Source organism: Piliocolobus tephrosceles, chromosome 14, assembly GCF_002776525.5.
Source record: "Piliocolobus tephrosceles isolate RC106 chromosome 14, ASM277652v3, whole genome shotgun sequence".
Lineage (NCBI taxonomy): Eukaryota > Metazoa > Chordata > Mammalia > Primates > Cercopithecidae > Piliocolobus > Piliocolobus tephrosceles.
The window spans coordinates 6617682-6641951 of record NC_045447.1 but is presented as its reverse complement, the minus strand read 5'-3'; the positions used below and the strand labels follow the sequence as shown (position 1 = coordinate 6641951).

Genomic DNA, 24270 nt, shown 5'->3' with positions numbered 1-24270 from the left:
AGCAGGCGCACATCAAAGGCCTCCTGGCTGTGCTAGCACCTGGGCTAAAACTACGCTCAGCACAAAACCTCAAAACCTCAGGACAGTCTCCTGGCCTCAAGCAAGAGGCCAAAGTTATACACTGGTGCTCTCGACTTGGGAGGTGGGATTATGGGTGCAACCAAGATACTGTTTTTAAACAACCCCAAAAATAATGGGTTGGAGAAGAACATATATTTCAATGATACCTGGAATTGCCAACATTTGGCTAGAAAGCAGGGAAGGGGATCTTCCTAAATCAGAAAGTCCTCCCTTTCTCACTGCCTTTATGCCTCAGCAGTCTGTATCAGTTACAAAACGGCCTCGCCATACTGATTAAAAAGGCTCCCCAACCAAGTGTTTTTAAAAGACAGCCATCCCTCTTCCCTGGATCTTGGACTCAGTCAAACAGCATTCCTCTAACTCCCTCCAAATTACCTCTGTCATTTAACACTCTCTAAACCCCACACCATCCGGGGAGTGCCCTTAGGAAAAACCAGGGGCAACCCAACTTCAAAAACTCAGTTGCTTTATTCTAGAATCCTCAGAGCAGGAAACTGATCGTTTTTCAAGAGGGAATCTCATTTTTCATTGCTCTCCCTCAGCAGCTGTAGCCGTTAAGTCTCCTGGAGCTGAAGTTCTATTTTAAAGGCCCAAATCCTCCACAGGAGGCAGTCTCCTGCCGTCTGTCTGAAGGCCTACATCTCAGCCCGCCAGGGAGAGGGCATGGGCCATACGGCAGAGAGGCAAAGCAGAGATCTGTTTTTTCCAAGTCAGTTGCTGGAAATCAGAACACACCTTCCTGTTGAAAGAAAGTTAAAAACCAAGTCTCAGTTCCGGGCCCGCCCGCAAGGCTGGAGTTGCAATGTGGCTGAGTGCCTCCAACCAGCCCGACAAAGCGGGGTTCCAGGGGCACAGGAAAGCAGGCTCTGCACTCAGGTGGTCTATAAGCTGACAAGGAAGTCAAGCCACCAACCCAGGGCTATGGCACACTGTGGGGTGAGTCAAATGCTGGGGACATACGGGGTCACTTTGTGAGAGATTCAGGAAAAGTCCATGAACAGAGGCCCTAGAACCGAGACTGGCAGATGGCGCAGGATCTGGCTGTGGTAAGTGCAGGGCGGTTGAGCTGGGGGAGAACAGGTGCCCTGGAGAGTTGTGGGAACTGGTCCTGGCCACTTGAGGGGTGGATTTGTGGATTACTCCAATGCTGATGCTTACTATGCACAACCCATTTAGCACTTCCCAAAATCAATGTGATAGATGAAAACATGAAACAGAAAATCTCGGAGGCCATGCATGTATTAAGGCTAATATCGTTTCATGAAACTTACTTCAATCACAATCAAGTTGAAACACTTGAAGACCCTTCTCCCTGTAGTGTGGGGTGGAAAAACCCCCTCATTGGGCCAACAGGTGCTGCTGTAGGTTAGGGGTCATGTACGGTGGTCAAGACCTCAAACCTAGCCCTTAGCCAAAAGTTGCCAAGACACTGGTTGGCTTCCCGTCCTGAGCCTGGAACTAAGGACCATGCACAGGTGCAAAGGCACAGGTGGGCATTTCAGAGAGGGAGTAGCAGCTAAGGCAGAGGTTAATAACCTTTCTGACCCGGTAAGAAACGTATTTTATATTACAATCAAGTACACAAAATACGTCAAAAATCTAAAGATTTAAATTGTATTTTACTTTTTCACTACTTGCGATTTCAATGAATCAATCTAAGGCAACATTGTGTCTTCATCCTTTGTTCAGCTGAGAAGAGAAGGGGCTGGGCATCAGATGAGAGCATCAGTATCACAGGCGAGGGGGTCCGGAGCTCTTTAGCCCTGCTCTTTAGCCCTGGCCCAAATCTAATGAATCTGATGAACTAGGGTCTCTGGGCCATCAGATTCCCTGGGGTCCCTAGGAAGGGACCAGGACACTGGGCTTCAACAAGTCTCCCAGGTGGCCCTGCAGCGCTGCAGTGTGAGAAGCACTGTTTCAGAAGACAAAGGTCTGAGGGAACTGGTTGAGCTATTAAGATTTTCCACATCTTGGGCCAAGGACAGGGAGGGGCTGATGGCAAGCCCAGCAGAGCCACATGGGAAGTGACAGGCAGATGGGACCCTTTGACTTCGACAGCAGGGAAAGTTCTAATCTCATCTCAGATCAGAATATGCCTCAGGATAAGCCACTCCTGGTTGGGAAACAAGTCTGTAAATGCTGAACCTGGAAAAGGCCCGTGTAGGGGAAGAGGGGGTGACCACCAGTTCCAGCCACCAAATTCCAACTAAGCCGTCACCCCTCCCAAGGAAATTTAGCTGAATCAGGCTCTTCTGGTGAAAGGCTCAGAGCACAAGTCAGCCAGTATCTCCTAAGCCCTACTGTGTGTGTGGAGTGACAGACATAAGCACCAGGGGGCCAAAGCCACCACTGAGCCCTGCTCTTCCTTCTGCTTCAGGGCTTGCTTGTTTATATTTGGCTGTAGACTTTGTTTAGCACCTACTTTGTGCTGGGAAAATATGTGCTTTTTGCCCTCAAATAACTGCTCTAAGTCAGTGATTCTCAGGAGAGGAGGGAGGTGGGTCAGAATGACCTGGCATCTTCTGAAAAAGTGCACCCAAAAAAACCATACATGTTCCTATTTGCAATCAGAAGAAAGCAAATCTGAACAAATCTTTTTGTCTCTCTCATAGGAATACAGAGTAGATACAACGATTTTCAAACCAGAATTCCTAAGAGGGAGGGGCTGAAACATCAGTGTGTCCCAAATCAGGGCTGGGTGAAAAGCCACCATGCCACTTGGCCTGCTAGGAGCAGGCCCAAAAGCTAGAGGTTGAGGTCCCAACTCCACTGCTGACCCTGCCCTGTAGATGAACTGTGTCCTGAGTGGAAAGCAGTATCTTTAAAGTTCTTTGAACACATTCTAAGATGATAACCACCTTTTACATTTGAGATGAACTTAGAATTTTCTCAACAGCTAAACCAATTGGAATCAATTGTAAATCAATTAGAAGGGAAAGGAATTTGCTGAGGACCTTGTGACCCAAAGCTCAGGTCCTCTGCAGATGGATAGGAAGCTGGACATTCCTATCAACTCCATCTGTGCAGAGCTACAAAAGCCCCTCCCCTGGCCAACAGAGAGGAAAGGAGGAGCCAGCAGAAAGTCCAATGGTGCTGAGTCAGAAATTGCCAAGAGCCACCAATGAAGAAACACAGGCCACTTCATTTTCCGCCAGGCAGACAGGGCCCATCGTGTACTCATCATGGCCTCTGTTTCCTAAAAGACAGTTCCATTCTGCAGCTGGTGTCTGCCAGTCCCCGTGTCCTCAGATCTAAGAGTCCCTTGATAACAGAAATATGGAACTCGGAGAGCTAGCAGACATGTTCACAAACGCATGACCATCCGTGGAATGAATCTATGAACGGGTCTCTAAACTCTGTAAACAGCAGAATTATGGGGGCAGAGAGTTATGCACATTGTTCGAAGCCACCTTTTAAAGCATTTTTGGTTCTAACTTTTGCTTTACAAACTGAAGCACCACCGGAGAGCAGGGATTGGGATATATCTAGTTTCTTTATAATAATATTTTCGTATTCTTTGTAGTGGGGGTTGAGAGCAGTGTTTTTAAATTTTTCATCAAAACAAAAATATTAGCACAGAACTATGTGTCCTGAAGCTTGGTTAAAATCCGGGGTGCTTCAAATGGGGCTTGCCGCTTTCAACATTCCTTTCCGAGGGCAATGAAACAACTACGTAAAGACCAGTCTGAAAATGCTGAAATAGGCGGCTTGCAGGGCATGATTTTGCTTTAAAATTCTGCCCTCTTACCCAAAGCAGTCAGCCTGACTTGAAAAGGAGCTCAGACCTCTGTGTTATGAACGGGCCCTGGTCCAGTTCCCCAAGGCGTGAGAAGCCACCACTGTGGTCCCTCTCCCTCAGGTGCAAGGAAATCTAGGTCTCCACACTTAGCTCAGGAGAAAACGGTTCCCCTGCATCGTTTTGGGCAGCTAGGGCTGGAGCTCTGACTGCTTGGGCCTGGTGGGCACATGGGGGTGGGAACCGCCGGGTAGAGTCCAGTCTGGTGATGGCCTCCCTGGCACAGCCCACCTGCTCCAGTTCAGACGGCCTTCCCACCATCCCAATCCGAAGAGGGATCCCTAGAAGGAAAGTCCAATCTGAGCTGGCTGCCTGCTGAGGAAAAGCCTCTGTCCTGCCCCCTACTCCTCAGAGAACAAGAAAGCCTGTGGAGGCGCAGGGAGGGCAGACCTGAAGCATCGCTACTGTGGTCGGGGGACAAGTGCTACACAAGTGAGGCCAAAGGCCCCTAACCAAGTCTGGAGAGAGGGGTGAGAGTGGCCTCCCCTGCAAGGTGAATGCTTAAACCTTGGTCCGGTTCCCCGGAAGCAGACTCCTGGGACGTGCAGGGACACTGGGGGGTTGTGGAGGAGCAGCTGGGAGGGAGAGAGCGGAGAGAAGGCAAGCGTCACAGCCCTTTCCACAGACGGTGGTGGGGGGTGGTGGTAACTATGCTTACCACCAGGAGGAAACTGGCTTAAGCAGAAGCTGGTGAGATTTGCTGCTCTTGGCTGGATTTGCACGGTATTTCTGGTGGGGATGAGGTATGGACCGAGGGGAAAATGCTCCCAGCAGAGGGTGAGCACGTCTGGAAGGCCCCAGCCCAGCAGGGTCAGCTGAACAGGGGACCTGACTCGGGGAGGGCGAGAGCCAGGGGCTGGGCGAGGCTGCGGAGGAGGGCTCTGCGGGAGTAAGGAGCCCGGCAGCTTCCCGCGGGTGCTGGGACATGCCGTCCACAGGGTTCACGATGTTTTTCTTCACTAGCCATGAGAAAGGATTAATTCAGAAATCTAAAAATGGTCCCCAACAGGCTGAGAAGCCAAACACCCACAAGCCACCTTCCACTAAGAGATGAATTACCAATGTACTGGTGGTCCTGATGTTTAGATAAAAATGAATTCCCCCAACCTTGTCTTACAGCAAACTGCCACAAGGCAAAATCCAAAGTAAGCACATACCATTATCCTGTCCCTGTACCAGGAAAGCCCCTGAGGAATGAAGGTAGAGAAGAGGAATTGAAGGCAAGGGTTAGGCAGGACCTAGTCTACCTCTTGCTCCTCAAAAGACAGCCTGTAACTTACTGAGCACTTACCATATGCCAGCCCTGACAGGCAGACATTAACTGCCATTTTGCAGATGAAGAAACTAAAGCTCAGAGAAAAGAACTAGGTGCAAAGTCACAGCATGATTGGGAAACAGCCTGAACTTGGACTGCTCAGTTTGACAACAAATTCACAGTCTTTTTTTTTAATCTCACTCTGTGGCCCAGGCTGGAGTGCAGTGGCACGGTTGCAGCTCACTACAGCCTCGAACTCCTGGGCTCAAGGGCTCCTTCCACCTTGGCCTCCCAAAACGCTGGGATTATAGGCTGGCCTCACAGTCTTAATCACGACAATAAAGTGCCGTCCTTAAGTGGAGCCAGTGGCCATGTCTTTTAGAATGGGGAGGTGGGCACCAACAGTGTAATGGAAGGATGTAAAAGAAAACCGCGGACAGGAGGCAGCCACAATAACCTGCTTCTGCCCCAACTGACCAGCTTCTGAGGTGGGCATGGGCAGCCGCTGGGGGTTCTTCCCAGCGCACCCTGAGGGAAGGGGCAAGGGCTGTGAGGAAGTGAAGGGTTCCTCAAATGTGCTCCCCTCACCCCAATCTCAGTGCCCACCATGGTATATGGGAATCACCTGTGTGGGGGACTGAGTCCCCTTCAAGGCAGCTGAACCCCAAGCACCCCAGCTGGGCTAAGATCTCCAAGATGGGCAAGAAAATCTGGGGACACAACTGCCAAACGATGAGAAAACTTAACTTGGCTCCAAGCCCAACCACTTCCTTTGATGGGCAGCAGATGCCACAAAGAGTGGCTGGTGCAGCTGACACATACCTGGAACGACACCGCCTGTCCTCTTGTTCTGTCCCAAGGTTGTCAGGCTGGGATGAAATCCCAAGAAAGAAACTGGGGCATGTGGTCACTACCATAGCAGACTGCCAGTTAGGGACATCAGAATACATTTCTCTGTCCTCAAGTTAGGAAGTGAGAGGACAAACCTGGCCTTCTGTGTTGGTTCAGCCACTAACTGTTTTGTTAATTAGGCAACACACAATTTCTCCAAGCCTCTTTTCTCACCCATAGCTATTAGCCTAGTCAGCGGTTCTCAAAGTGTGGTCCTGAACCGACAATGACCGCAGCCTCACCAAGAGACTTCTTAGAAATGCAAATTCTTGGGCCCCAGGCCACACCTACAGAAGCAAACACTCTGGGGGTAGGCCCAGCAATCTGGTTTCACAAGCTCTCCAGGTGATTCTGATACACACTAAGTTGGAAGACCACTGGCCTAGCTGATGTCCCTTTTTATTGTTTTAGAAACCGTCCTTCCTTATGGTCTCCTACCTGTAGTGCTACTGACTTTATTTGCCCAACAAATATTTACAAAGTTTCTACTATGTGCTAAGAACTGGGGACACCAGGGGAACACACTCACGTCTGCTTTGTGTTTAAGCTCTCATCACAATGAACGTGCACGCAGCTTGCTGGCTGGTTGTTTACTGAGTAAGCAGCACAACTGTATTTTCCAGCAACTTGCCTCTTTAGCCACGATCTTCTCCCAAAACTTATTGTACTTTTAAAATTAAAGAGCTCTGCATGCAAGTAGATATGCAATGTGCTAACAAATACAATGTTACTGTGTTGCTGTTGATGAAAGAAAGAGATTATGGATGTCCAATTAACATAAGCACAGAAAATCACCTGGAAAACTTCTAGAAAGAAATATAGAAGAGTAACACAGACAACATTCCTTTCTCCTAAAACTATTTTCGTGACTCACAGTGCTCACGGGTCTTGAATGTTATTCTAGGCACAAAATAACAAACACCAAGTGACATTTTTAGCAGTCCATTTTGCTTCAGGACATACACACAGGAAATGCAAAAGCAAAAACAAAAGTTAAAATGCTCTACCCTAAGAGGAAGGACGCAACCAAACCACCACAACATGAAAAACAGGACTAAAATTAGCTTCCTCTCTTACGCTTAAGGGTCTTGCTAAAAACATCTGCCAACAGCTTTTCTTCCTCTCTCCTGTGCTCAAGCAGACCAGGGAAGGCAAATGAAACAGGCTCAGAAGACAAACAAGCGGCCAGCTGCTGCAGAGCTTGGCGTTAACAAGAGTCTCGGTCTGCATCAATCCCACAAAGATTCACTCCAGGCCAAGACTAAATTCTCTTAAGTCAAAACTATATCATGGGATTTGACCCTTTTGAGTAGAAGCAGAAATCAGAGTTTTTACCCAGAGCACAGGTCAACAAGCTCCTGTCTGCACTAGTTAAAACAACTCACCTAATAATTAATATAACATACTCACAGCTGTTTCTGCTTAGAATCGAGGTCAACGCAAACCACAGGGCTAATGTGCAAAGTTACAAAGCAATTCCTCCCCTAATGGTAGATATTTATTTAGGCAACACTAAGCAAGCAGCAAATGAGACACTTGAAAAGCAAACAGGGTCAGAAGCTTAGAACTCAAGATTTACTGCAACTGAGTTGTATTCATTTGGCTCTAAGTTTCCTAGTGGCAAAGGTAAAAAGGTAAATAAGATGGGTTTTGTCCATTAAAAGAAAATAAATAAACTCAACAGAAGAGGGACTTTTCCTAGAACATTCTAGAAGGAATTTCAAGAAGAATGTAAAGTAACTTGGAATCTGGTCTTCAACTTTGCTTTTACAAGATCTAGGATGTTCTTCAAATAACGATTTAATATTTACACTCTATAAAAAAATCAATAGTCTGATAACTTTATATCAATACACATTTCTGAGAGAATCTAAACCACTGGTATAAGCCAGTGTACTGTTTTCAGGAGCTCTAACTTAATACACTACTCTCAAGAACTTAACAGAAATATGTTCTTCCCCATCTATTTCTGGCAGAAGTGAGATGGTGGTCACATCAACACTGAGCTCTGAGGCCCAATGTTTGCAGCTCAGAGTGGTTAAGTGCTGATGACTAAGGGATGACACATACCCGTGCCTACAGGGACTGTGAGTACTGCAGGTACTAGCAGGACCTCAAGGGTGCAAAAGGACACCTAATCAAACAACACACCAGGAGGCCAGCCTCCATGATGGGGTGTGCCAGGGGCACAGGCAGCCCTCTTCCTCCTCAGAGCACCACTCTTCAGAGAACCAACAATCAAATGGGAGCTAGGACTGCACAGGGGAGGCTGGAGGGTTTGGTTTGACCATCTCCCTCTGCTTTGTTTTTATGAGTGAAACTGGATATGGTTTAGAAGGGCAGTAGCTAGACAAAACAGGCCAGCAGGAGCAGGACAGATAAAAAATGCAGGAATTCCTCAGCCCGAAGAGGCAAAGGCTAAGAGGCAGCAGTGACTGGGGGTTGGGGGAAATGAGGAGGAGAATCCTAGGACAAATATGGCCCCAGGGTGCTGGAAACGCACAGGAGGAAATCCCAGCGGGGAACTCATTATTGACAAGCGGAAGGGGGGCGGGGGATGGGGGCAGATAGATTATAAATGTCTCAAGATGCTACCTCCTTGGAAGCTGCAGCTGACTAGCTGACTTCAGGGAAGACAAGCCCAAGGGGCCAGCCCCTGTCCTCCATGTGTCCTTCTGTAAAAGAACACCGGGCCAAATGATGTGGGATGCCCCCTCTTCCACTATGACCAAGGAAACCTGTCAGTGCTACAAAAAGGACCTCAGGAGCCATTTTCAGCTTTGCCTCATGGGAAGAAAAAGGGAATAGTGGATTAGAAGCTCACCAAGGCTGTGTGATTCAGATGTTCCCATCCTAAAGTGATCTGACTTGGCTCGGATTTTTACAACATTAAATAAGTACCAGTAACAACTTGTGTTAAGTCCTGAAATGTTTCGTATCGCCACATAATGAAGCACGAAGCACACAAACTCAGTGGCTTCCAATACACATTTATCCTCTCCTAGCTTCTGTGGGTCGGGGTCTGGGTTCATGCACAGTTTAGCTGGGTCCCTGCAAGGCTGCAATGAGGGCACTGCACAGCGGGGACTCTGCCAGGTAAGGGTCTTCATTCAAGCTGCCCACTCGGGGTGTGGACGGAAGAACTGATTTCCTTGCAGCTGTAGGACTAAGGTCCCCTGCTTGCTGGATGTAGGTAGAAGCCACCTTCAGGTCCCTGCCACAGGGGCCTCTTCCTCAAAGCGAGCCAGGAAGAACGGCCCCAGAGGCAGTCAGCTGGCAAGAGGAGTTAGAAGCGGGAAGCGAGTCACAGACCACATCCAACTCCAGGGGAGACAATGGTGTCAACTCCAGGAGGCAAGAATCTTAGGGGTCACCTTAAAGTCTCTCTGCCATATGCATCCAGCTCCTTTACAACTGTAAAATCAAACCACATTTATAACTAAACGCAACTAAAACTAACTCCCATCCCCAAATTCTAATTAACAGTGCTCATTTATGGACAATAAGGGCATGTCGTCTTGAGACTGCATAGTCAGCTCCAATGTGAATCCAGTGTAGGGAGTTACAGTTACACTGGGGTTCAATATGCTGAACTGTGTGTCACAATGACAACTCATTCTCTTACCACTTTTTGCTACTGAATCACTAGACATCATTTTAGCTTTCCGTTGGCAGAAGTGCCTCATCCGTATTATTAAACCTGGTTCTGCTCTTTTCTCATCAGCCTGTCCACTGCAACTGAAGGAGGGGGAGGGGCATACAATGGAGTATGGAGAAACCTCAGGCGAATTTAGCTACATGCATTGGGACAGACAGAGAGACAGAGAGGGCAGGGAAAGGAGGAAGGAAACACATTTTAGGCAAATCACTCTCCGATGGAGTCAGAGCACATATGATCCCAGATGAGCATCAGATGGAGAGGTGAGGTGGCGGCTTCCTCAGTTCCTTCATGGGTTCTGGGGTGTGAACATCTCACCTCGCTGCTACGATTCTGGTGTTGAAAGGCAACGATTTTCTTTTTACAATATAGTGCCCAAATATAAAACAAATTCCTTCATTTGCTCCAAAGCAGAGGGCAGCAAACTTTCCTTGAAGGGCAACATACAAGACACTGGACTTCGTGGGCCATACAACCTGCTACAAATATTCAACTGCCATTTTGGTGAGAAAGCAGCACCAACAATATGTAACTACATGGGTATGGCTGCGTTCCAACAGAACTTCATTTACAAAAACAGACAGCCAACTGGATTTGGCCCATTTGCCATCCCCGCTTTTAAGAAACAGCATTCTGTTCCAACGCTGAAGACAACCGGCTTTGTGGGTCTCCGACAAGGATTCTCTGTTTGATTATGACTATGGGCAACTGGTGCTGCACGGACTTTTCAGACCCAACCCCCGACTGTACGGAATGCAGCTCCATGACACAACTGGGCAGCCATACAAGGAGCTGCCCAATCGGCCTGAAATCAACACAGTCACCATCCAGGCCGTCCACAAGATGCTGGGTTCCCTCCTGTTTGAATAATTGTTTTCTCCCACAGAGCTTCCTTGACCTCCTAGACTGGGTAATGAGGTCACAGCTTTCTGCACAGCATTCACCTCTCTGTACTGTAGGTTACATCTACTGCCTTTGTTTTCCAGCCGGCAGTGAGAGGATGCCTCCTGGAAAAGGCAGGCAAAGCCTCTATTTTGCTCAGTGCCTAGCACAGTACCAGAGACTTAGATAGTCCTCATTAACATCTGCTGATGAAGAAACCGGGTTTCAGTGTATGTTTTCTCAGCCCCAGTGTTTTACATTCAGAGTACTTAAATATAACTACATCATCATACTCTAATGATTTAGTTGAACTATGATGGAGTTCTGATGAAATGGAACATGTAAAATAAGTTGACTGCTGAGGTGTTGAGGTTCAAAACCATGCAAAGATAATATAATAAAATTACAAATGTTAAGTCAAATGTTATTTAAAAATCAATACCAGCCTCTGGCTTCTTGACAATACTGGAAAATTTGAGAATGTAAGCCTGGACAACAGACTCAGTTCATAATCCATCAGTAAGCTTTCTGAGTGGTCAATCAAGTAACTTGCATACAGTTTTTCTTTTTTTTTTTTTTAAGATAGAGTCTTGCCCTGTCCCCCAGGCTTGAATGCAGTGGCATGATCTCAGCTCACTGCAACTTCCACTTTCCAGGTTCAAGCAAATCTCCTGCCTCAGTCTCCCAAGTAGCTGGGACTACGAGCGTGTGCCACCACCACTGGCTAATTTTTTTTGTATTTTTAGTAGAGGCGGGGTTTCACCATCTTGGCCAGGTTGGTCTCAAACTCCTGGCCTCAAGTGATCTGCCTGCCTCGGCCTCCCAAAGTGCTGGGATTACAGGCTGAGCCACCATACCTGGCCTTGCACAGAATTCCCATTCACTCCTCCCCAAAAGTCTGTTCTCAACTGAGCATGTTTTCCTCAGATTTCATTTTTTAAACTGCCAAGAGTAAGGTGGTCCTTGGCTTTTAACGGAAAGAAGCAAAGGAAATGCATGGAGGCAATGCAGCCACTTGTACAGCCAGCCTCCTGTGATTCCTTTAGAACTCAGAGCAGTTCCTAGGTTGGTGCTAAGGAGGACAAGTTTAAATGTAGCTGACAAACACTAAATGCTTAATCTTCTCCCCCTCCATGCCACACATCCCAGGATCCTCCACCCCCATGCCTTAAAAAAATCAATTTTCATATACTTTTCTATATAAATGGGAAATTAACCTGTCAATCTTGATACTCCACTATCACATGGGTCCCAAGAGTCTGATAACAAAACACTGCAGGCTGTGTGGAACAAGCGCATTACCCACGTGAAGATACACAGTAGAGCAGTTCTTCCATAAATCATGGGAGTCGCTCATGGATGGAGGCTCCCTGGAACCTCTGAATGAGAAGCACTTGCATTAGGAGCCCAAGTACCCAAGAAAAGAAAGAAAAATGAGCCACAGCCAGGTCTCTTGACTTTTCCAACGTTAGTTCATGCACAGTTACCTGCCTGGGCAGAGGTGCTTAGAGGAGATGCACTGGAGACACCGTGCCAGACGAAAGGGAGATCTCTCAAGGTAGAGAATTGTCACCCCAGGTCACTCCCTTTAAAAGCCCCCAAATCCCACAAGCTAGGAACTTTGGGAAGAACTGAAGTCAATGATTCCGAGTCTGTGAACACCTCCAGTCAATGGTTTAAACTCTGGTGGTGAATAAAAATGGAAAAAGCCCTAAAAGAACCACAATTCACTGTTTATACATAAACCAGTGTCAGCAAGTGTCCTGTGTGTCTTCTCCCAGTGGATGTTAACTACCCATTAACATAAGCCAGAAACCTGGTGGCATCCTTGACTCACTTTATACTGCTAAAGAAAATGTACAGGGGCCTACATTTCTGGCATTCAGCTGGCTACTCTGAAACTTTGTAAGAAATTTACATCTATAAAGGAAATCTCCATTTTGTAAGGGCTCTGCCTGTCTGCACCCTAAATCACTAGAAGCTATTACAATGAAGAAGGCAAGACTCAAATCTAAATAACAAGCCTGTGGCTGGGCATGGTGGCTCACACCTCTCATCCCAACACTTTGGGAGGCCAAGGTGGGCAGATCACTTGAAGCCGGGAGTTTGACACAAGCCTGGCCAACATGGCAAAATTCTGTCTCTACCAAAAATACAAAATATTAGCCAGGTATGGTGTAATCCCAGTTACTCGGGAGGCTGAGGCAGAAGAATCACTTGAACCTGGGAGGTGGAGGCTGCACTCCAGCCTGGGCCATAGAAACGAAACTTCATTTCAAAATAAAAATTAAAAAAAAAACAAAAACAAATAATAAGCCTCACCTTGGACCACTGTGTCTTAACTGGGCTTCCCACTTTACCACTTTCTTTTTTTTTTTTTTTTTTTTGAGGCGGAGTCTTGCTCTGTCACCCGGACTGGAGTACAGTGGCCGGATCTCAGCTCACTGCAAGCTCCGCCTCCCGGGTTTACGCCATTCTCCTGCCTCAGCCTCCCAAGTAGCTGAGACTACAGGCGCCCGCCACCTTGCCCAGCTAGTTTTTGTATTTTTAGTAGAGACGGGGTTTCACCGTGTTAGCCAGGATGGTCACGATCTCCTGACCTCGTGATCCACCCGTCTCGGCCTCCCAAAGTGCTGGGATGACAGGCTTGAGCCACCGTGCCCGGCCACCCCTTTCTTTCTTTTGACAAATAATAGTGTTTAATTTTATGCCTCTGAGATGTCAGTTTTTAAACTCATTTCATCCAAGAGTCACCTTTTTGGAAGGACAGATTTAGGGTTGCCTAGCTAACAACTGCTTAGGGTGATGGAACAGAAAATGGAAAGATTAATGGTTTGAAATAAAAAGAATCATGTTTAACTTCTGTTTCTTTGATTCTGTGATTTTTTTATACCTGTCTTGTTTGTCAACAAAAATAAAATAACGTAAGATGATGGGGCAGAGGAGGGACTGATGACAGCTGAGTGCTTCTGAGAATCTGTCTTTGGGCAGGTACGAGTTCAGAGAACGCCTCTCCCTGCATTCGTTATATTTCAAGTACATGCAGCTGGAAGCGATCAATATACTAATGCGACATATTCCCGAATGGCATTCCTGAACTCCTTCACTGACTAGTTTTAAGAAGCATTTTAAGCATATATATTAAGAACAACGGCCGGGCGCGGTGGCTCAAGTTTGTAATCCCAGCACTTTGGGAGGCCGAGACGGGCGGATCACGAGGTCAGGAGATGGAGACCATCCTGGCTAAAACGATGAAACCCCGTCTATACTAAAAAATACAAAAAACTAGCCGGGCGAGGTGGCGGGCGCCTGTAATCCCAGCTACTCAGGAGGCTGAGGCAGGAGAATGGTGCGAACCTGGGAGGCAGAGCTTGCAGTGAGCTGAGATCCGGCCACTGCACTCCAGCCTGGGCAACAGAGCGAGACTCCGTCTCAAAAAAAAAAAAAAAAAAAAAAAGAATGACTAAATTAGGTCAATGTAAAGGGGATAAAGGTTTATAGATGAATTAAATCATAGTTTCAAAAATCCTTTTCAGTAACTTGAAAATCTTTTTTTTCTTTTCTTTTTTTTTTTTGGAGACACAGTCTTGCTCTATTGCCTGGGCTGGAGTGCACTGCTGCGACCTCGGCTCACTGCAACCTCTGCCTCCTGGGTTCAAGTGATTCTCCTGACTCAGTCTCCTGAGTAGCTGGGACTACAGGTGCCTGCCACCATGCCCGGCTAATTTTTTGTATTTTAGTAGGCATGGGGTTTCACTGTGTTGCCCAAGCTGGTCTCCAATTCCTGAGCTGAGGCAATCCATCCGCCTCGGCCTCCCAAAGTGCTAGGATTACAGGCGTGAGCCACTGCGTCCAGCCAGTAACTTGAAATCTTAAAGTCGAGTTATGTTAAATTAAGTAATAGTTATGAAATGTCTGAGTTGTTTCTAAATAAGTTAAAATACTGAAACATTAGTATCTGAATATAAATGTAAAGTATATGTATTTTGGCATCTTGTTTTTATATGGCATAAATTAAGTACATGTAGGCCTTGAGAGTCTGTTAATAAACATGGAAAAACTGTATTACTAGGGCACATGTTCCTAAACATTAAGAAATGGTGCTCATGTACAAAATGCTGATATAAAACAGTTTAAATCCGCTCACTCCCTAGTTTTCACTAGAAATTAAGGTTACCAAGAGTTAAAAAGTCTAATTAATAGATGACCATTAAAACTAGAAGGAAATAACTCTGTATGTGAGGGAAATAAGAGATGCTTTAAATAGGAAGTTATAAAGTATGAGACTTTGTTAAGGGAAAAAGAAAGTAATTTTTTCTTTCTACAGTAGAGTGATGGTTCTTCCAAAATGAGAAAGAGGAACATTAGAGGACAAATGGAATCGATCAGGAAATGGTAAACGGTTTGTGGAAGATGAATCTTGTGAAAGGAATTTTATGTTTGATCAAACTAAAATTAAAAGGAAATTATTTATAACATCCAATTTTTTCTAAAACTTTTTTTTCTAAAAATTGAGCATTAATATCAAAAGTACACTGATGGGCCAGGCACGGTGGCTAACATCTGTAATCCTAGCACTTTGGGAAGCCAAGGAGGGCAGATCGCCATAGCCTAGGATTTGGAGACCAGCCTGGGCAACATGGCAAAACCTCATCTCTACCAAAAAAAGTACACAAAATTAGTCAGGCGTTGTGGCATACACCTGTCATCCCAGATACTCAGAAGGCAGAGGTGGGACCCTGGGAGGTGGAGGCTACAGTTAGCCGAGACTGTGCCACTGCACTCCAGCCTAGGTGACAAAGCGAGACTCTGTCTCAGAAAAATAAATAAAATAAAAAGATGTTAATGCAAAATAGAATTTGGTTCTCTCTGTTAACATGAGGTAATCATGGTCATTTTAAGTCTTGTTATCTACAGTTAATTGCTTTATTCTGATGCTTTTCTCCATGCTTTCTTGGAGTACTGATTTACTCTTAATAAGAAATGGTGAAAGGTTTTTCTTTCCTTCTAGATAATTGGCCTAGGAAATAAAGATTTCGCATTTTATCAAGACAATTTTTTGTGTTTTGTGTTTTCTTTTATTAGGCCTTTGATTACTTAAGAAACGTGAGTCTTCTCAATATTAAAGGAGGTAAGTTTTTGCTGACAACTATGTAACTTACTTTATTTGTCTCCTGAAGTCTTTTAATTATCACTGGTTAAATGAGCAACTATTATTTCCACAATGACCTGTGATACTATTTTAATTGTTTTAAACCTGTTGATATTTTGACAAACCTCCCAAAATCAATTTTAGATTAAGTCTCTCTGACCTCAAATTCACTTTGAGGTTTCTCAGCTAGGCCCCCAGAAAACATCAAAGGATGAGTCCCTCACCTTGAAAAAGAGACATTACTCCAATTAGGCTTATCTGATCATCTGATATGTTGGCAGTCATAATTTTGGTTATCATGGTAACTTGTATGCCACAGGAACCGCCAAATTTCCTTGTCAACTGAATTATTATAATGAACCTTCATCAGATCTCTAATCATGGTAGCTTTAAGTCTTGTTATCCACAGTTAATTGCTTTATTCTGATGCTTTTCTCAATGCTTTTTGCAAGCAACTATAATCCTAAAATGTTGTGTTTTCAAGGAGATTCACGGAAAGAGGTCTCTGATAACTTTAAGATCATACCATTGGACTGGGTAAACGTTTCCGTAACTCTAATAAAGAAATTGATGGGCTCATGAAACTACTGACCAAGATCAAGCAGAACAAAAATTAATTACATGAAACGGAATAAAATGATAAATAATAATTGTGGGTTTTACGGTTTTTAATTTGACACATTGCTGGCATTTTATTTCTCAGATTAAAAAAAAAAAACAAAAACCTTTTTCCTTATATTAGCTTTCAGCAATTTGGTAAAGTTATACTCTTATGAACAAAAACGAAATATTTATGTTTTCTCCCTACCTAATCTCTCCAGAATTCGGAAATTATTTGTGACTCTTCTTATCTTTGCATTAATATCGTTATTTCCATTAAGTTCAATATGAGTCTGCTGTCATAACAGAATATAGTTGGAAATACCAGTTTGGCTTCCTAGCTTTGAGAGTCCTTTAAAAGTTCAATCTGAAATTTCTTATCCAAAGTTCCAGCAAAGCAAACTTTGTGATCAGTCACTAGCGTTACTGGAGCTGTGTAAATAATCAGGTCAAATTTGACGAGACTAAGCTTATTTTGCAAAAAAAAATTCACCTTGCTTTGATTATCTTTAGTAGAAATGAGGGTGACTGTAGGGAAAAAACTATGTTTCAGAAGAAAAACTATAGCACACCTGTTATTAGATTGTAGCCCTGTTCGTTGTTTTTGAGTTTTTACTATTTGTAGACTGAACTGGATCCGGAATTCTTCAACTTTCCTATTTGGAAACATCTGGCTACAACTCTCCAAATACGAACAAGAACTGCTCTGTCCCAGAAGCCCTACAAGCTGGAGCTTGACAACTCCATGTATATTGTGAGGGACAGGTCTCATACCTGATATGTGGGCCACAGAGAGTTCACCCAAACACCAGATGTTATACTCACAGACAGTCAAACTGCAAACCAGGACAAGAAGCTGACAACTTCATGCTGTGGACAGCTTTTCCCAAGACATCAGAACAAGATGTTTTATCATAATGAGACTCTGACTCCTCTTGATTTTTCCTTGCTTATGCCTACTCTTTTCACTTGGCAGGATAATGCTCTATTGCTGGAATTGCACAATCAGTAGCTTCTACAGAGACTTGATGAAAAAAATGGATCTATCATGCCAAACCTAGTCATGGGATGGTAGGTAACAGAAATGTTACCTTCTAGCCGAACAGGAAATAATCTGCACAGTTGCTAATGCTTCTTGTTGCACATGGATAAACCGAACAAATAAGCTGCTTGGCTAAAACAGGTAGATTCCCCATCTGGCTCATTATTTGATCTAAATGATTTCAGTTGGTTTGGTTCATGGGGACCCTGGCTAAGGGGCATACTCCAGACTCTTGGTATTATCATCCTCATAGTCATTAGCCACAACAGTAGTCTCCCTGGTGCACTGTATCCTCTCAAAAAAGTCTTAAATGTGCATATGTAGCATCTGCTGAATGGTAAATGTTCTCTCTCTGGCTGGAATGATGGAAACTCCAAGAAATGCATGATAATGAGGACACCCATGAATGACGTGTTAAGATTCAAACCCCAAAATAATGATGACGGAGTAGTGCTGATGCCCTAAGCTTTGGTCACACTGTCTCCTAGGTGAGAGCATGACAAAAAGGGAGAAATTGTTAAATTAAATTTATAGGAAGTCATTGGTTTGAACTGAGCTCCTGCAATAAGCCCAATAGACCAAACCAAAATGGCGCCACTCACGCTGAAGTTCCATACCACTAAGCCGAAATAAGATTTTTATCTGACCTTCCGAGAAATCAGGAGAGAGAGAGAATAGCCAAATCCCCAAACAGGTCAGTTGTAGCTAGATGATAAGAAAGTTCCCTCTGCTTTAACCTTTATAAGAAAAGTAACTCTGAAACAACCAACCTGCTTTTTATCTTCTGTTTCTGCTTTCCTCAGTTCTTTTCTTTCTATAAAAGCAACCTTTGCTTGGCCCATCAGAACACTCAATTCTATTCAAGTATTGCCCAATTCTGGAATCACAAGTAAGAGCCAATTCAGGTCTTTACATTTGTTGTAATGTTGTCTTTTGACAATACCTTTTCAAATCCCAGATCCCATCCGTTCCCAAGTCCTCTTGGAGTTTCCATTATATCCAGGGAATCTGTCCCACTGCCACCACCCTTATCCAAGCTGCCATCGTCTGCCTGCAAATACAAGGTAGCCTAAGAATTCCATTCTTGACTTTCCGAGGCGCTCTCGCTCTTGCTCGCTCTCTCTCTCTCTCCTCCCAAACACTTAATGGCTATTTAGCTTGAGCTTGAGTTTAAGTGCTCTTAAACTCAAGGCTTTGACAGGCCCTACAAAATCCATCTCACCCCCTCTCCCACCTCTGCCTCAGGTCTCTGCCCACTGTTTTCTCACCTAGACAGTATCCTCTCCCTCCCCAAGGGCCCACCTCACATTTCACCTAGTTAACTCTGACTTACCCTTCAGATCCTACTTCTGATCTTTCATAGTATTTACTAGTCTGTAATTACAGGGCAGGGGCTGGGGGAGGAATTCTGCCTTTTTCAGTCAGGGTTCCAGCAGAGAATGAGGCCTAATACCCTAGGGCATGCACTGGATGTACTGAATGAATTTCTCTTCCACGCATCCAGAAAGCATCAGCTGTGTCACACTCCTGGAAGAGCTGAAGAGCTGAATAGTCACAGAGTTCTGTATTGTGTGGTTCAGATGAGGAATCCAGGTTTGAAAAGCTTTGTGCCAAATACTACTTGACACAGAGTAGGTGCTCAAAGGTTTGTTAAAATGAAACAGAAATGTAATCTTGCAATGACCCCCAAGGCTGGCACGCTCTTGCTTATTCTGCTCCAGTCACACTAGTCTCGTGCTGTTCCTTCAATACCTACCAGGTCCCCCTGCCTGGCATGCCTGTGCCCCAGTTATCTGCTTGGCCAACTCCCTCACCTTCTCAAGACTTGATGCAGATCTCACCTTTCAATGAGGCCACCCCGGACACCCTCTTTAGCTCTGCAACCTGACCCCACGATCCCTGGAATTCCTGATGCCCCCTTATCCTCCTTCCTACAGCACTCATCACCTTCACACTTTCTTTACATGCAGCTCACTGATGGATAATGTTGATTGTCTATTGTGTATCTTCCCCTACTAGGAATATAGGTTTCATGAGGAGATCTGGAACCCAAGTGGCTAAAACAAGGCCTGGCACGTGCCCTATCAATGTTCATCAGATAAATGCATGAACGTGCTTCTTCTGAGTTACTACTCTCTCATAATTTGGAAGCACACAGAGGCTGCCTGGTTCCAATTCTGTAGATTCTTTAGCTCAAATCCCCGCCAATGATTAGAATGCCTCTCCGTGTCCAGTTTCAAATTTCTGAGGCAGAACCAATTGACCCAGCTTGTCTTCCCAAAGCAGGCCACACGATAGAGGTCAATGGTAGCTACCCATGGATGAGCCATTTAGTGTAGAAGGGCCTCTCAGCATAACCGAAAAAGAGCAAAGCCATCTGAAGCTATTCAATGTGGAAGCAAAAGCTCTCCCCAGATCACAAGCGCACAGCTGTGTTACAGCAGAGGCCACACTGGGTATCCGTGGAGGCGGGGGCATAAGGAGTGAGTTGGATCAAGTTAGATGTTTAGCCGCCAATCCTGACCTTAGTGGGGGCTGCTGCCAGGACTGAGTGGTGTACCTCAATGTCTGGCTCACCCAGAAGAGGTGCATCACTCCCTCAGGAAACTTAACTTATAAATGTCTATATGCAGCCATCTGCTGAATGGTAAATGTTCTCTCTCTGGCTGGAATGATGGAAACTCCAAGAGATGCATGATAATGAGAACACCCATGAATGACGTGTTCCCATCTCATCTTCTCCATAAACAGATTTGTGGACAAGTGTAACCAGCAGACACTGAAATAAAAAATCAAAGTAACTCTGCAGGCAGGCAGGCATTCTTTAGAACTCCTCACTGCACCCTGTTTCCTGCTGCGGATTTTATAATGAACTGAAAGGCAGAGTGGCTGACACAAGCTGGATAGTTCTGGCTCAGGAAGACGTCTCGTGAAGCTGCAGTCACCTGAGGCCTGACTGGGGCTGCAAGAGCTGCTTCCCTTCCCTGTGGGCTGCTAGTTGGAGCCACAGACCCTCACCTGTGGCCTCGCTTCACCACAGGACAGCTGGTCTCCCCCAGGGCAGGGGATCCAAGAGAGACAGGCTGGCGGAAGCTACAACATCTTGTACGACTTCTGCTGTATTCTACTGGTCACAAGACCAGCCCCGATGCAGAGAGGGAGGGGATGACACCTGCATGTGAATACCAGGAGGCGGGGACCCCTGGACCATCCTAGAGAAGACATATCACACAGTCTGTTCATGTAGACAAAGGCCTATTTTTTAAGGGCCCAGAGCTAACAAAAGGTTTTTCCATCTTAAAGGGCTATAAAAAGGAAAATAAAGAAGCATATGTGACAGAGACCACATGTGGCCTGCAAAGCTTAAAATATTTACTATATGGTCTTTATAGAAAAAGTCTGATGACCTCCGATGTACACTGTACTTTACAGACGATTTAAGGGATCTTTCAAGGCTAATTCTTCCTCTGTGCCATGTTCTCTTTATGCTCTGACTTTAGAATCTATCTCCCAAGTGAGCAGCTCTACTGAAACAGGTGCTCAGTGAACTGTAGCTCTGAATATCATAGTGGCAAGTGCTAAGAAATGAACAGCTTATCATAACCTGAACAGAAAGATAATAATCAAGGGTTCCTTGTCCATAAGGTGTCTGATAAATACAAACTCAGTGAATCAATGACTAAATGGATAAGAAATACTACAAGGATGCATCTTGAAAGTACGGAGCTATCATGACAATAAAAACATCTTTAACCAATGATTTACAATATAAACACAACAAAATGTGAAGGTGCTATAATAACAACGACAGCTGAAATTTATCGAGGGCTAACTCTATGCCAAGTATTGTCAAGTGTTCTTGCATTCATGCCTCATACGCTAAGGCAGGTGCCTTCATTTTACAGATGAGTAAATTGAGGCTGACAGAAATGAAGTAATTTCCCCAAGATTACACTGATACATAAGTAGCAGGACTATTTTCTCGCAGCAAGCTACATAAAAAAGTAAGGAGCAACTCTGCATCCTGAACGTCATGCCTGAGATCAGTTTGCTGAAAGTGCAGCAGAGACAGCAGCCCTCCACTGGCTCTGGCTTCTCCTCCATCCCTTCTCGCTCCCTCCCTCCCTCACACTCAGCTGGCTCGGATCCCAACCCAGGGACTCCAAGAAGGGCCCAGTTCCGGGCTCCCTATATAACCAAGGTCACAGAGACTCGAAATGGGTGATTGAACCTAATTACTCACTGCTCTGCTCCCTCTATCCAAAGACAGTTGGAAAACATTTTCACTGAGGTCTTTGCTGAGATTGTGGACTCAGCACAGGACCTACCTCCTGCTTTCCTAAATGAGCGAAGTGGCTGGCAGCTGCTCTAGCTCTGGGGCCAACAAGGTTTTGACACTTGAATTAGGAGAGGGCAGAGAGAAGGCTGCAGCTCTTGCAGCAAAATGCAGGGCTGTCAGGTATACACCCAGGACACACTGCAGCCGCTGCAACAGAACTGAGCTCTAGGCCAAGGGTTTCCAAGGCAGACATAAAGAGATCTTGCTCTCCCTGAATGGCCCTGGAGATGGCTCAAGGTGCCCACTCTTCCCAGATTCGTGAACCTGAGGGTACAGGACCTGCTCAAGACTATACAACCAGTGGCAGAGCCAAAGTTCCCTGATGCTAATTCAAATTTTCCCACATTTTGGATTCTGCTCTTGGAAAGCTTGAAGTCCACTTAGTTGAAAAGACAGTTGATTATGACAAGTTCTGGAGGGAAGAGGACCTGGGCAGAGGGAACCTGGACTAGAGGCTGAGTGTACCTGTGTCAGGGACAGAAAGAGAGAGGCCAGGGTAAAGGCAGAGGAAGTCAGAGGCCTGGAACAAAGTGGGGCGTGAAGGGGAACATGTGTGACTATCTGGACAGGAGAGTCAGCTGACCAAGGACAAGGGCAAAGACTGTCAAAGAGCACTGAGGGACCAGCTGAGAGCAGAGACATGAATCTCTGTCAGTAACACACCACTGTGACCTCAATGGGATTCTCATAAATAGAGTGGTCCAATCCCCACACAGTAAACATGCAAGCCACAACAAGATGACCACTTCCCTCAGTCCACCCTGATTATGAGATAATCATCATCCACAAAAATATTATTCTCATGCCTGACAAGCAAAGGGAGGAGGGGCCCTCTAGTCTGCCCTTGTAAACAGACACTTGCAGGAAAGGAGAACAGGGAAGAAAGGGGCTTTGACGTCAGAGACCAGTTTAGGTCCCAATTCTGCCACTTACTAGCTGCATGATCTTGAACAAGTTACTGGACACTTGGTGACCCGGTTTTCTCATCTGTAAAATCAAAATCATACTACCTACCCCAAAGAACTCTTGTGACGATCGAAAGCAACATGCTTAGCTCACAGACAGCTGTGACAGATTGTTTGCAGTAATGGCCAAACCATTCCCTGCTCCTTATACCCACAGCTTGGCTAGATGACTCTGTACTCTCCTGTTAGAAGGACGGGTAGAGGGAGGGGGCAGGTCTCTCTCTCCCTTCCCCTTGAATCTGGGCTGGCCTGTGGCCTGCTGTAGCCAATGAAAAGAAGTGGAGGTGACTGTGCGGCTTCTGACCTGGGGCCTCAGCCCCCCACCCCGCCTCTGAGGTGAGCAACCCCACCAGGGGAGGGACCCTGGGCTAGCCTGCGGCCCAGGGATAAGCCCTCCCAGCTGCTGACTGTAGACATTTGAGGGACCCTAGGCAAGACCAGGAGCCCAGCAGCCCAGCCTGAACTGCCAGCTGCAGAAGTGTAAACCAGGTGCCCAGTTGTTCTTTAAGCTCCGTAAATACCGGGGTGATTTGTCAGCAATGACGGGAGTCATACTCGATGCGCCGCAGCTGATAATCAGGACTTGTCTCTCGTCCGGCAAGTCTCCTGGTCTTGAGCGATGTTTCCATCTCCACCAGGTCATTCCCATCAGCACGCAACCTTGCCATTATTTCACCCTTTATAAATAAAACTTTCCCTTGACCCCAATACCCTTAACAACTACCACCTTGTGTCTTCACTCCTGCTTTCAGCAAAACTCTAAGAAGGGCCCACGGTCCCTGTGGCCAATTCTCCTCTGCTTGTTCTTTAACACTTTCATATTCAACACTCCACTGACACTTTTTTTTTTTTTTTTTTTTTGAGGCGGAGTTTCGCTCTTGTTGCCCAGGCTGGAGTGCAATGGCACGATCTTGGCTCACTGCAACCTCTGCCTCCCAGGTTCAAGTGATTCTCCTGCCTCAGCGTCCCAAGTAGCTGGGATTACAGGCATGTGCCACTATGCCCGGCTAATTTTGTATTTTTAGTAAAGATGGGGTTTCTCTATGTTGGTCAAGCTGGTCTCAAACTCCCGACCTCAGGTGATCCGCCTGCCTCGGCCTCCCAAAGTGCTGGGATTACAGGCATGAGCCACCGCGCCTGGCCCCACTGACACTTCTTGTCGAGGTCTCCAGTGACCACTATGTTACTGAATGCCAAGGCCAAGTCTTGGCCCTCACGTGACTTGACGCAGTCAGCATCAAGTGTCACCGCAGCCCCCTCTCAGCCTCCTCCTCAGGAACACTTCCTGCAGTTGGCTTCTGAACACCAATCTACTGCTTTCCCCCTACCTTCCTGGAAGGTCTTTCGAGGTTTCTGCTGGTGCTCCCTCATCTCCTCTACCTCCTAATGCTGGAGTGCTCTGGGGCTCAGGCTATGGCCCCTGCTCTTCTCTGACTCACTTGCTGGTAATCTCACCCAGTCTCATAGCTTTAAACACCGTCTTTATGTCAACAACTCTCAAAAAAGCTTACATTTCTTTTCTGAACTCCAGATTTTAATGGCCTAATGGCCACCTCCTTGATCTCTAACAGACACCTCAAACTCACTCTGTACCCACACAGCCCCAGTC

At 45.8% G+C, this 24270-nt stretch overlaps 1 protein-coding gene and 1 long non-coding RNA gene across 3 annotated transcripts in view; one reads left to right on the top strand and one right to left on the bottom strand.

Moving 5' to 3' along the window:
- Positions 1–24270, bottom strand: part of RAPGEF1 (Rap guanine nucleotide exchange factor 1) — a 161376-nt gene that overhangs the window by 96556 nt on the left and 40550 nt on the right. The window lies entirely within an intron of this gene.
- LOC111545823 lies at positions 870–21497 on the top strand. The gene is made up of 3 exons (XR_002732553.2): positions 870–1017; positions 15649–15694; positions 16200–21497. It is a non-coding gene; the product is annotated as an uncharacterized LOC111545823 (long non-coding RNA).